General features: G+C 39.7%; 1 long non-coding RNA gene across 2 annotated transcripts in view; it reads left to right on the top strand.

The window, feature by feature from the left end:
* LOC132686526 (uncharacterized) overlaps positions 1 to 9,969 on the top strand; it is a 29,803-nt gene extending 19,834 nt beyond the window's left edge. The window contains exons 5-7 of one of the 2 annotated variants that reach the window (XR_009613731.3): positions 716 to 903; positions 1,064 to 2,580; positions 7,216 to 9,969. This is a non-coding gene — a long non-coding RNA (uncharacterized LOC132686526). Of the gene's footprint in view, positions 1 to 715; positions 904 to 1,063; positions 4,072 to 7,215 lie in introns of those variants that run through there. The other variant, XR_013553039.2, reaches the window with a different exon arrangement.
* Positions 9,970 to 12,338: the final 2,369 nt, after the last annotated feature.

Raw genomic sequence — 12,338 nt, 5'->3', positions numbered from 1 at the left:
GCCTTGTTAGCATCTTCTAATTGTAACTACAGCTAAAATATTTTTAAATAATTATTGGTGAGAAATTTTTCAACATCAAATGAATTTCTAGGCATTGGGAAAGTTTTTCTTCAACAGCGTTTGCTAAAATGGAGAAATTAATGAGGAGAAAACCCAGGAAGACCGTGTTAAAATTGACATGGAATGCACCAGATCCTATGAAAATAATTCCCATCTTGCCACCATCCTGATTTCTACTGTCACATTTCCTGCATGACAATCTTGCTATTGTTTTAACGGACAGACACACATACCTATTTACCTGGCCAAGTTCAAATACTAATGCCATAAAGTAGAAAGGAGTGGTCGTTTCCAAATTAAGGACTAAAGAACTCTCTGTCCCTGAAGACCATTCCAGGATGCGGTGAAAAGCCCAGGCACGGCTGAAATCTGAAGGGTTCTGTTTCCCCTGTGGTCAGCTTTGCCTTGGGGGGGGGGGGGCATTTTTCTCCCTTTCTGGGGGAATGCCATCTGCTGGCCTCACTTTCGCATTCTTTATTTGCATGTGCTAGCCTTTTTATTGCAAATAGGGCTCTAAATCTTACTTTAGGAATGGATATTGTGCTATGTGTGAGTGCATGTGCAAAAGAAGCTATCAATAATGTTAGTTATGAAAACCTGATCATAAGTGTTTTTAGTCCATTAGCCATTTCGCTTTATTTATGTCCCCTTTCAGGCAGGATTTGAAGCCAATATTCACAAGATGAAGTTTGGATGAAGAGCAACACAAGAGGGTATAAAACACTGTCACATTTTTTCATGCCAGCAAATATTTCTTCCTCGTATTATTTCTTTAAATAGCTCTTCACAATAAGCAACCTCGGGGAATAACAAGTCCAAAAAGAAGAACCGGGCCAAGCACAGGTATTTAATATCTATCCACCCACCTACCCACCCGTCTGTCCCTTTCCTCTCATTACATTTAATTATATTTTTATGAGTATTACCAAATTAAAAAAATTATTTATTATGCCCCCAGTAGATGTGCCCATAGGCAATTTTGACCTATTTTGCTCCATTTCAGCTCCTAACAGAAATTCAGCGCATGATTTATTAATAAGACCCTGTTTGCTCTGAGTCATTGTTTTATCTCCCAAAGAGTACGTAGTAGGAACAGTTGAGCCTGCAAGGAGAGGGTGTTCCTGTGCCTTTCCTGGAGTACAGCGGCTGGCTACTGTTGAGAATCTTCGTGTGAGGTTACCGATGCAATGTGTGCCTGAAGTCACTGCCCGATCCTGCCACATAGGGAAGTGTGAGGAAATGTCAGCCCATGGCCGAGTCTCTGCGTCACCACGGCCCCGGATAGCAGTCTCCCCAAGCTTTGCTCATTTTTCAAAATGCCCAAGGAGAGCGAGGAGAGAAAACAAGAATCAGGGAAAAGGATGCCTGGAATAATCTAACTTTCAGTTACGTCATATTACAACCCATAATAATATAAGTGTAAAGGACAATGCAATTTCTCCAGGAGATTAATAGGCATTTGAGGGCCTTTTAAGAAAAGAATAATGTTTGATCTAATGCCCCCAAACAGTAGGAGATACTGTAACTCAGTGTTGGGCCAAATGCTTCATCTGAGCTCTGCACACTTCACAGTGAGTCTCTGACTTTTACATTAATTTCCACGAATGGCCACGCAGATCCCGTGTTTTAAATCCTCGTGCAGACCCGGATGAAAGCGAACACTAGCTCCTAGAGTCACCTAGTCCTTCTCTGTGGAATCATTTCTAATTGCATGTTAAGATCAAAGTTTAAGTTTATAAGAAAGAAAAACAAGTGCAGATAAATAGTTATTATCTGACACCCTTATGAAAATTCATGACCTGCACTTTTATCGGAGACCTTGTAAGAATTCTAATTGTGAAGTATGCAGAGCCATTAAATGGCGAGTACGCTTCAGTCTCTTGATAAGAAGTGAGTTAAATAATTGTCCTGTTTAACTTGTGCTTGTTAACCTTTAAGGTCAACTAGTTTGAACATACGTTTAATGAAATCCTGGAGCCAGAATTTATGATACTGCTGCCGAATGCTAAATTGGACAATTTACATAAGCAGGACATTAACCTTCTGAGCACTAAATAGCATTTTAGCACTTAGCCGCTGGGGACAATAAGGGACATGTTCTATATATTTGTGATTAGCTTGCCTGGAAACTCTCATGATGACCAATTGGCCTACCAAGTTTAGCAGCATAATTAAATGAATGGACTCAGCCTAAGTAAATTATCAGTGCTGTGTACAGTATATCATTATAGTCCAAAGGAAAAAAAAAAAGATATGAATAATTTAATAATACATTACTAATTTATCAATGCTAAGTGACTTTGAGGAGGCTCTTTGCAGTTCATTGTTTTAAATTTGATATTTGATTTATTGCTCGCGTGATTAAAATTGAGCCTGTTTCATTTCTTACTAGAAGTATATAGAAGCAGTAGATTTTATTTTATTTCATTTCATCTCATTTCATTTTATTGAGGTGAGACTGGTGGTGTTTCCTGCTTTGGTGATATTACAAAATACCTCCTACTGTGCACTGATTAGCAGGTAAACTAGTAATTTGTCACAATCAGATGTATGCAGTCCCTACTACTTGGTAGCCTTCCTGAGGGGAGGGCACTAACCCCTGAGTTGTTCATAAGTCCAGCTTGCAACACAGTGGCAATTATCATTATGGTTTGGAAGGGTCAAGCACCAGGGAAGGCAATTTGCGCTTCACCTACAAATGCTGCTGCTGATTGTGGATAATCAATCCTCTGGGCCGACTCTCCCGGAGTTGTGCTCTGTAAACTCAGTCTAACATTAGGGCGTATTGAACTTTAATGGCCAAGTACCTGTTTGGGGAAATAGCATTCACCCTGAAGTCGGCTGGGGCCCCTGCCCCTGACTCTTCTAAGATAAACCTGATCCGGATCTCAATCCATGGGCGTCCTTGGGTTTTTACTTCCTTGTGCTTCTCCCTCTGGGTCTCCCTCTCATGCTCCCTGCCTCCGTTGTCTTGAGAGAACCTGTGAATGTTATAGTTAGCCTTTTTACTGGCTTCCCCCAAACTCTGCTCACCTTCGCCATTTTGTGGTTTCAGTGACATACGGTGTGGCGGGGTCACATTGCTGAGCCCCCGACCTTTTGTTGGTCTCAACCTTCATCCTTCTCTCTCTCCTCTTCACCTTTTTCAAAGGAGCAAGACTGTTTCTCTCTGTCTCGCCAAGGTCCCTCTCAGGTTTGGTTCTACCCCAAAGACTCATTCAAGTATTTCTCCAAACAAATATTTTCCTCTAAAAGGGAAGTCATGAATATTTTCACATCTAGTTGCAAAACAATAGGAATATGGTACTAAGTACAGTGAGTATTTGGCAAGTATTTGGTTGACCCCTCAACGTAGCCCATCAAGCTACCCATGGTAAGTCTCGCCTTCCTGACTGCGTGTCTGTCCAGACAGGACCAGAACCTACCTCACCACGTAACCACAACAGCAGCAACGACAACAATTTTTTATACTTTGGAGACTGCTTTACTGTGTATTATCTCTCAGGAACTTGTAGATGTAGAGTGGATACCGTGATACCAATTTCTCATAAATGAAATCGTTACTGAAAGAGAGATTAAATACCTTGTACAAAAACTCTGCCCTGCTAGCTTCTGATAGAACCAAATTTAACATTTTTATCTGTTTCCAAGGCCAGTGTTTCTGGATGAACCTGGCCCATGTGCTCTAACCATTGTTCAGGTCAATAAACATTGAACCTGTTATTTTTTATTAATGTTAAAATAATTTTAAGTAATTCATGCACATGACACAAGGAACAATACCAATAATTATACATTAAAAAGTAGTTTTGGGGTGCCTGGGTGGCTCAGTCAGTTAAATACCCGACTTCAGCTCAGGTCACGTTCTTGTGGCTTGTGGGCTCAAACCCCACATAGGGCTCTGTGCAGACAGCTTGGAGCCTGAGATGCAGCGTGGAGCCTGCTTCAGATTCTGTGTCTCCTTCTCTCTCTGCCTCTACCCCACTTGCTCTCTGTCTCTCTCTCTGTCTCTCTCTCTCTCAAAAAAAGGAGCCTTTCCCTTTTCTCTGAATCAGACACCCCCTACAGAGACAATTAATGTCAGAATCTTGTAGATCCTTCCAATGATATTATATTTCATGTAAGTTTGGGTATCTATCCTTTAAGAAATATTTGTAACATTACCAGACATACTACTTAACACCTGGATTTTGAACTTAACAATACATCTTAGTAATTGATCTGTATTAGCACATATGAATCTACTTAATTTCTTTTCATGGTTATATATATTCTATTACATATAATTGTCAGAATGTATTTATTCCTTTGGTTCCATACAAGTGTTTTTTCCTATTATAAACAGGATTAAAATCTTTGTAATACATATTGGCATACAAATTCAAGTTTATCTAGAAGATTAAAAGGGAACCACTTCTGGTACTATTCCTGGCCATGTACTGGTTCCTCAGCTTGGCACCAACTTTCCCCATTGATCAGAAAGTAGACTTTTTAAATTATCTATTGTATATTCCATTTTGCTTCCAGTTGATTGAACTTCGTTCTGTCTTTCCAAACTAAGCTATCTTTAGGTTAGATAGCCAGAATGAGTAATATAGCAAAACATTAGAACGTTCACTGAGAAGCAGGATGTGGCCAAAGTAAAGCCAAGCCAGCATGGTCAAGGGGCTGGACTCTGGAATAATACAGACCTGGATTCAAGTGGTGGCCCTGCTGATGACTAGCTGTGCAGTGTGGACAGTGTACCTATGCCCTCAGCAGGCTTTTTGCATATTCTGTGTGGCTAATGACAGCACCAACCTCCACAGAATTATGGGGGGATGAAATTACATAATGCTTATAAGTGCACAGTTTCTAACTCATAGTAAGCAGTCAAAAAATCTATTATCACCTTTGAGTGTTATCAAAGCTTTCCAGAATCATTGATTAGCTAGCTGAGTCAATATTACACAAAGTTTGGTTGTCTATTTTTAATTTTAAAACTATTTACATCAAGCTATTATTTGACAGTTGAGGGTTACATGGTCAGAGTAACAGCCAGAACAGCCTTTTTAACCTAAAACTGTTTAGAACCATATTATTATTATTATTATTATTATTATTATTATTATTATTAAGAGAGAGTGAGAGCGAGAGAGAGCATGAGCAGGGGAGGGGGGCAGAAGGAGAGGGGGGGGGGGAGAGAATCCCAACCAGACTCCACGCTCAGTGCAGAGCCCAACTCGGAGCTTGACCCCGTGTCCATGAAATCATGACCTGAGCCAAAACTAAGAGTTGGACACTCAAACAACCAAGCCATCAGGCACCCCAGAACCATATTATATGTAAGTATGGCCCAAGATTTACCAACGCCTATATACACATTCTGTGTAAAAGTATCACTGTTAAAGTGAATATTTTCAATTAAGACCTTTTTACTAAAATATTTTATAGGTGTGAATTCTAAACTGCTCTAAATTATTTTCTTTGCTGCTAGTTTGTCTTTATTTTAATCTTATATTGTTCATTGGAAATGAAAATTGTATTGTACATTGGAAATTGCCCCCTTCTTTATTTCTTTTACATAGTCAGGGGAAAGTAAAAGAATCAAGTTGCTTTTCTCCCAGACACCTAGCCTGGGTGTAGGGATCTGGAGTCCTTCCTCTAGAATTCTCTATAAGGACTACTCAGATCAAATGCCCTCTGGGATATTTGATTCCCACTTGGGTTGTATCAGCCCTCATCAGAATCTGCAACGTTGCCTCCGGATATTCTACCAATTGATATTTTGGTATAGTTTAGCACAGTGAAAAAAGTACTTGGATTTGGAGGCAGAGGACCTGAGTTTCTGTTTTACTCGGCAGCTTTGCGCCCCGAAATGGGAATTGCTGAAGTCAATTTCTTCACCTGTCAGGTGTTATAAAAAAAAAACTGACCCTACTTACCTCACAGGAACAAGTGAGGTGATGCAAGTTCTTTGTGAATAGCAGAGTAATTATTGTTAGTAATTATTATTAGTAATATTATTGTCATTATGTTAGTAATTATTATCATTATGATCATTACTGATACCAAAAATAATGTTCAGAGTCAGAAATCGTATCTGAGACCAGAAAAGTAAGTTTTACCCTGTTGGTGCAGTATCCCTTTTGTGATAGTTCCCTTCTGTTTGGCAAACACCTTATCAGTGTTTTCAGACCTCTTAGAGTTTTTCTGTTGGCAGAATTTCTCTCTTACTCCAGGGTCCAGCTTGAAGGTTTATGTGTGTGTGTGTGTGTGTGTGTGTGTGTGTGTTGACAACAACACTGAATGATTTCCTCACCTTTCTTACCACTCAGGTAGTGTACTTCTAGCTGGCCCAGTGTAAAAGTTTGGTTTCTTACTCTTTAAATCTTTCCATCTTCTCTCTCCTAGCCTGTCTCCCAGGGACCTCCAACAAATCACTGTGTATTCTGGAAATGCTAAATCATTAGAGCAAGAGCCATATCAAGGTGAAATGAGAAATGTAACTTGCTACAAGGAAATGCTATGAAGCTTATTCTGCTTTCAAAGCTAAATAGGTGTGCTTTCTAAATTGGCTGATGGCATGGAGTAGCTAAATTCATAGTCTCCTGTAATATGTTTGATACTCAAGAGTTATAGGCGACATTACTGCCTTAATTCTTTTTTTCTCTTAATCCTTCTAAAGCGCTCAGTTGTTTAGAATAATTTCTGACCAATAGATGCAGTCAGATAGTATTTCCATCTTTGCTCCCACCTTTCCGTCATAGCATAACTTGTCTTATGAAGACATCTGTAAATTAAGATTTTTAGTATGATTAGATATAGAGAATAACTATTTTTTAAATTTTTTAACATTTATTTATTTTTGAGAGAAAGAGCACCAGCAGGGGAGAAGCAGAGAGAGAGGGAGACACAGAATGGGAAGCAGGCTCCAGGCTCCGAGCTGTCAGCACAGAGCCAGACGCGGGGCTCAAACTCACAGACTGTGAGATCATGATCTAAGCTGAAGTCGGATGCTTAACCAACTGAGCCACCCAGGTGCTCCTAGAGAGTAACTGTTGAAACGGGTAGATCTTGGAACCCAGATGTCTATTTTGGAATCTGTTAACACCCCTACTGGTTGGTTACCATGTTCATCCATTAACCTGAAGTTAATCTGCTTTTTCTCTTCAGCCATATTGCTTGCCACTAGAGAAACAATAGTTTCAGAATATTTTCCAAAGGACGCAAATGATTACATGGCCCTCTTCTTATTGGCCAGTGTGATCTCAGCTATGAAAGCTTTTCTGTAAGTATCTGATACCTTAATGAGCAGATTTCCTTGTCTTTCTTATTGTTCTTCCGTGTTTCCTATATTTTCTCTCTTTCCTTGGCTTGGAATAAATTACTTAGTTGGACAAGAATAACCTTACATTATTCCCAGTCAATACATGACTATATAAAGATAGGTGTTTTCCTCTGTAAGGACAAACTCAAAGGATCCCAAGAATGAAAGTGTTGGTGTAGCTGTCTGAAGAGGTTTGAAACAGTCTTTTAACTTTATTGCAACCATCGCCCACGTTGTGAGGAACACTCTTCCTGTTAACTGGAAGGAAAAGAAATCTCTCTAACATATTTTCCACTCAGCCCTCTTTAGGATAATTCCTTTCATTGCTTTGGTAAGTCATTCACACTAACAGGTACCAGTTTTTCTGTGCCTGCCTTGGGCTAAGCAGAGCAGGTGACAAAAACCCTTTCAGGTTGTCAGATATTAATGTAAAATACCCCTAGACCTCACTACTTATTCATCTTCATCTAGTTGACTAATGCTTTTCCCATGTTCTTACATGTTGGTAAATTAAAGAAACCTTCCAGACAGTTCTGTCAACAGTTTACTGAAATGTACCTCATTAGTGAGGTTGACCTGTCACATGAGTGTAATTTAATCCTATTGAATTATCACTCAAAAATGCCTAATTGCTGGGTTTTTATACACTGGATAGAAGGTTTGCTACTAACACTGTCATGTTTCCAGTTGATGAGAGAGGAAACAAGCAAAAAATATGCAGGGTCCTCTCTGCCGCCACCTCCCCACGCCCAAAATAGTGATACTTATGTCACCTCCTGAACAGAATATTACATTTCACTGTAGATCAAAAATATCCCTGTGGATCATTTTCTTTTCAAATCTAAAAGGGAAAGAGTGAATGTTGACTGCTACCCCCTTTATTTCCCTGTCCGGTAACAAAAGGAATCTCTGATACAAAGCCCGATCTGAATGAGGAGTTTCAGAATCTGCAGCGTTCTCTAATGTTAATGGGACTCTTTACTATAAGATATTATTTATGATCTGCTGCGATATTGTGTTTTCTAAATGGCAAAGCAGCACATGAGATTAATTATTTTCCTTCAGTTGTTTCTGTACTGTGATTTTACACTATCCCAAGGTGAGCTGGGTAAGAACTGATTATAAGCAATGAAGGCAGAATGTTTGGAGCACGCTGGGAACATTTGATTAATCTCTCCTTTTCAGAACCACACTTGTAACTATTTCCTCAGTTATTCAGATAATTGTGATGGCATTGGTCAAGATGTGAGCTTTTCATTGTTGTGACTTGGCAAGTTGATTAGGCCAATCTATAGAAATTGAAGAGACTCTCTTTAGTAGCGAAAGATGAATAGCCAAAAAATACGTAGCTTGACCTAAAGAAATAGGGAGGCATATCAAAGACACACTGATGAAGTATCTGTCATAATCCTAAAGGCTAGTATTTAGTGTGTGCTTACTAGAGACCATGTCCTGTGCTATGCATTTTACATGGATTAGTCTCTTCGTTTCTCTTAACAACCCTAAGCATTTGGCTCTATTCTGATCACCACGTTATAATTAAGGAAGCTGAAATGAGACATGTCAAAGTGAAGGTTATGGAGCTCACAGATGGCAGAATTTGAACCCAGAGCCAATGCCCTTAAGAGCTATGTAGCACTGTGGTCACAACTGTGAAGTCACCGAATCAGAGTTTGATCATTAAGTTCTACAGATTCTAACTCTTCATGGCTGTTCTCCAAAAGAATGTTGGCCCCCAGGCAATGTTGGTTCTGTGGTTTGCATTCAGCCTCCTTGTTACTGGGAAGTGAAGGTATACGATTTTGCTCTTGTTGTCCCATTCTGTCACAGTAGATTAGCTATGGTCCTAGAGTGAGATGTCTGTGCACTGCAGTGCAGGTCATGGGATAATGAAATGAGATCCTGTAGCTTTTGGAGGCCTGGCTGGTGCCTCTGTGACAGCATGCTCGACCTTACCTGCTTGCTGTGCTCTTACGGGCATGAGGATTGTAAATTATGTGGTTGCTTTCTTAGCCTTCTTACCTTCCTCCAACCTCCTCCACCGACCCTCCATGTACCTGTCAGGCTTCACCAAAGATGCACTAAATTCTAAATGGTGGAAAACTGACTCTGCATAACGGGTGGGTGAAAAAGGTCATGACGCCTCATATTCCCATTCAGATGGCAGCCTACTTGGCCTGAGAAATAAAAAGGGAAATGTCTGGGAGAAAAATCACAGAAAGAACGTATATTTTTATTCTCCTTTTTTTCCTCCAAAAGTAGAGCAAATGAACCCAGATCAGATTGGCGAACATGTTGTTTTTCCCGGTGGAATAAAACCTCTAAGCCATCTCTGAGATTGCTATAGACAAAGAACTCTCATTGACCTCAACAGCTATTTTGTATGGGAGACACCAGGGAAGGACATCTTTTGGTGATTTTATAAGGTCTTGGAAACCTCATTTGGTAAGCATGAAAGAGGGAGAGGATTTGGGTCAGGAGTACTGAATCCTCGTCTCACCACTGTTGACTTTCTGTGTGACATAATATTTGAGAGATTACATTGAAATGTCTCAGGATTTATTAATCCCATATGTTTTTTTAAGTTTATTTTTGAAAGAGAGAGAGAGAGAGAATGAGCAGGGGAGGGGTAGAGGGAGGGAGAGAGAGAGAATCCCAAGAAGGTTCCAAGCTGTCAGCACAGAGCCCCATGAGGGCTAATCTCGACCTGAGCCAAAATCAAGAGCTTAACCAATTGAACCGCTCAGGTGCCCCTATCATGTAAGAAGTTTTAAGGCATTGTGACAGATATTTTTTAGTTACGATTGATCCAGAACAAGACACTCTTCTGAGAACCTTATCTTTTTTCTGCATTACAATTGTAACATTGTCTTTTCTTTAACATTTTGTTTCTTTAAAAAAAAAAAGTTTAGTGTTTACTTATTTTTGCAAGAGAGACAGAGTGTGAGTGGGGGAGGGGCAGAGAGCTAAGGAGACATAGAATCTGAAGTAGGCTCCGGGCTCTGAGCTGTCAGCACAGAGCCAGATGTGGGGCTTGAACATAGGAACCATGAGATCATGACCGGAGCCAAAGTCAGTCACTTAACTGACTGAGCCACCCAGACACCCCAACATTTTATTTTCAAAGAAATAGGAGAATAGCTTCAAAGGGGAATTTATGTTACTGGCATATTTTAATAGCTAAGCATAAGATGCAATTTAAAATTCATGTGTGCCCATCAGCTGGCCCAGAAATATCTTTAATTTTCTAGAAAAGTATCACTGTGTCGACATTCCATCTTTGGACATGTCGCCACGTGCTTTTATAAAGGAATAGGAATTGAGGGTGATAGGCCAAGCCTAGGAAAGACATTCTCAAGAGCCACACAGTGAAGAATAAGTTGCTGATGTTTCCAAAGCGTGGCTCAGAGTGGAGTCCACACCGAAACAGCAGCACTCATCTTCCTTGCTGCAAACCACATGGAGCCAAACCGCAATTAGTTTGAAAATGGTCATGATTTTCAGATTTTACATTTGCTTTTAATAGAAATGAGCACACTCTGTGACTTCTTAACAAAAAATAAAAACTGATGATACCATGTATTTTAAATAAGAGCTAACGCATCAGTTCTATTCCTTTCAATGTCTCTTCTTTGCCCTATTATTTTTATTTTCTAAAGATTTTATTTATTTATTTATTTATTTATTTATATTTTAGAGAGAGAGCATGAGCGGCGAAGAGCAGGAGAGAGAGAGAATCTCAAGCAGACTCCACGCTCAGCGCAGGGCCCAACGGGGGGCTCAACACCTCAACCCTGAGATCATGACCTGACCCAAAATCAAGAGTCAGACTCTCAACTGACTAAGGCACCTGGGCACCCCTGTCCTATTATTTTTCTTGGTAAACCAAACAGACAAACTGCATACACATAGTCACTTAGTCATTCGTTCATTCGTTTACAGAGTGGTCACGCATGTTCCCTGTTCCAAACCTTTATCCCGTCATGCCCGGACAATTATAACCATCTTTTGCTTGTTTTCTCACCTTCTCTTTCTCCATCTTGTGTGTTCACTTCTTCTTTTCCAATCCCATTGTCCTTCATCTGCTCTCAGGATCTTCCAGGTGTGTTGAATTACAAGACTGAGAGCAGCCACTCTGCACATGGGTGGGAAGTGTTGGAAGAAAGTACAATTATAAGGTGGGTGGAAAGGAGAATCTGAGACTTTCTCTATGTGAGGTGTCCATGGGACAAATGTGTGGAAATTATTGTCGGTGAAGCTCTAGATCTGAGAAGAGAGATTTTATTTAATGAAATAAGGACACACAGATAGTTCAAAGTCAAGATGCTGATTCGATCACTAAAGAGATAAAGTAAAAGAAAATGAGAACTGGGCACAGAGTGGGTGACAAATAAATATTTGCTGTTTGTGGTGTCTTACCTGGGAAATTTACTACCAGTATGTCTCCTTTGATGGTCATGACCTGTTCCTTTTAGGGTGTGAAACTCTTTCATTCCTGGTATTCATTATAGATTTGAACTCTCCACTTCAAAAGTCATTTTAAAGAGAGGTATTCATAGAAACTTTCTCTTGGATAATCAAATAGCAGTACAATGGACAAAAACCTTCCAAAAGAAATATTTATAATAGACTTTAACCCTTACTCACCTTGAGGTTAAGAAAAGACACTTGCTTTTTATAAAAAGAATATTTAATATGAATCAGAATTAGAGAAATAAGGCTAGAAGGAATTTCAGAGCATCATAGCTGAAGCACATATTTGCTAGGAGAGTAAACTGAGGCAGAGAATGACTAAGAAGTTAACCCAAGGCTCCCTGCCTTAATTGGCAGAAATCTCAGCCCCTGTTATCTGAATGACAAATATAGAGGAAGAATCTTTTCTAGAAATTCTGATAATGCTAGGAGTGCTCCCTGGACCCAAAGCATCAGAATAAAAACCTATTTTACAAATTAAAATGTTAAAATTTCA

This window comes from Panthera onca, chromosome F1 (assembly GCF_046562875.1).
Source record: "Panthera onca isolate mPanOnc1 chromosome F1, mPanOnc1 haplotype 2, whole genome shotgun sequence".
NCBI classification, from domain to species: Eukaryota; Metazoa; Chordata; class Mammalia; order Carnivora; family Felidae; genus Panthera; species Panthera onca.
The sequence above is the reverse complement of the archived record's forward strand: the minus strand, read 5'-3'. Positions and strand labels throughout refer to the sequence as shown.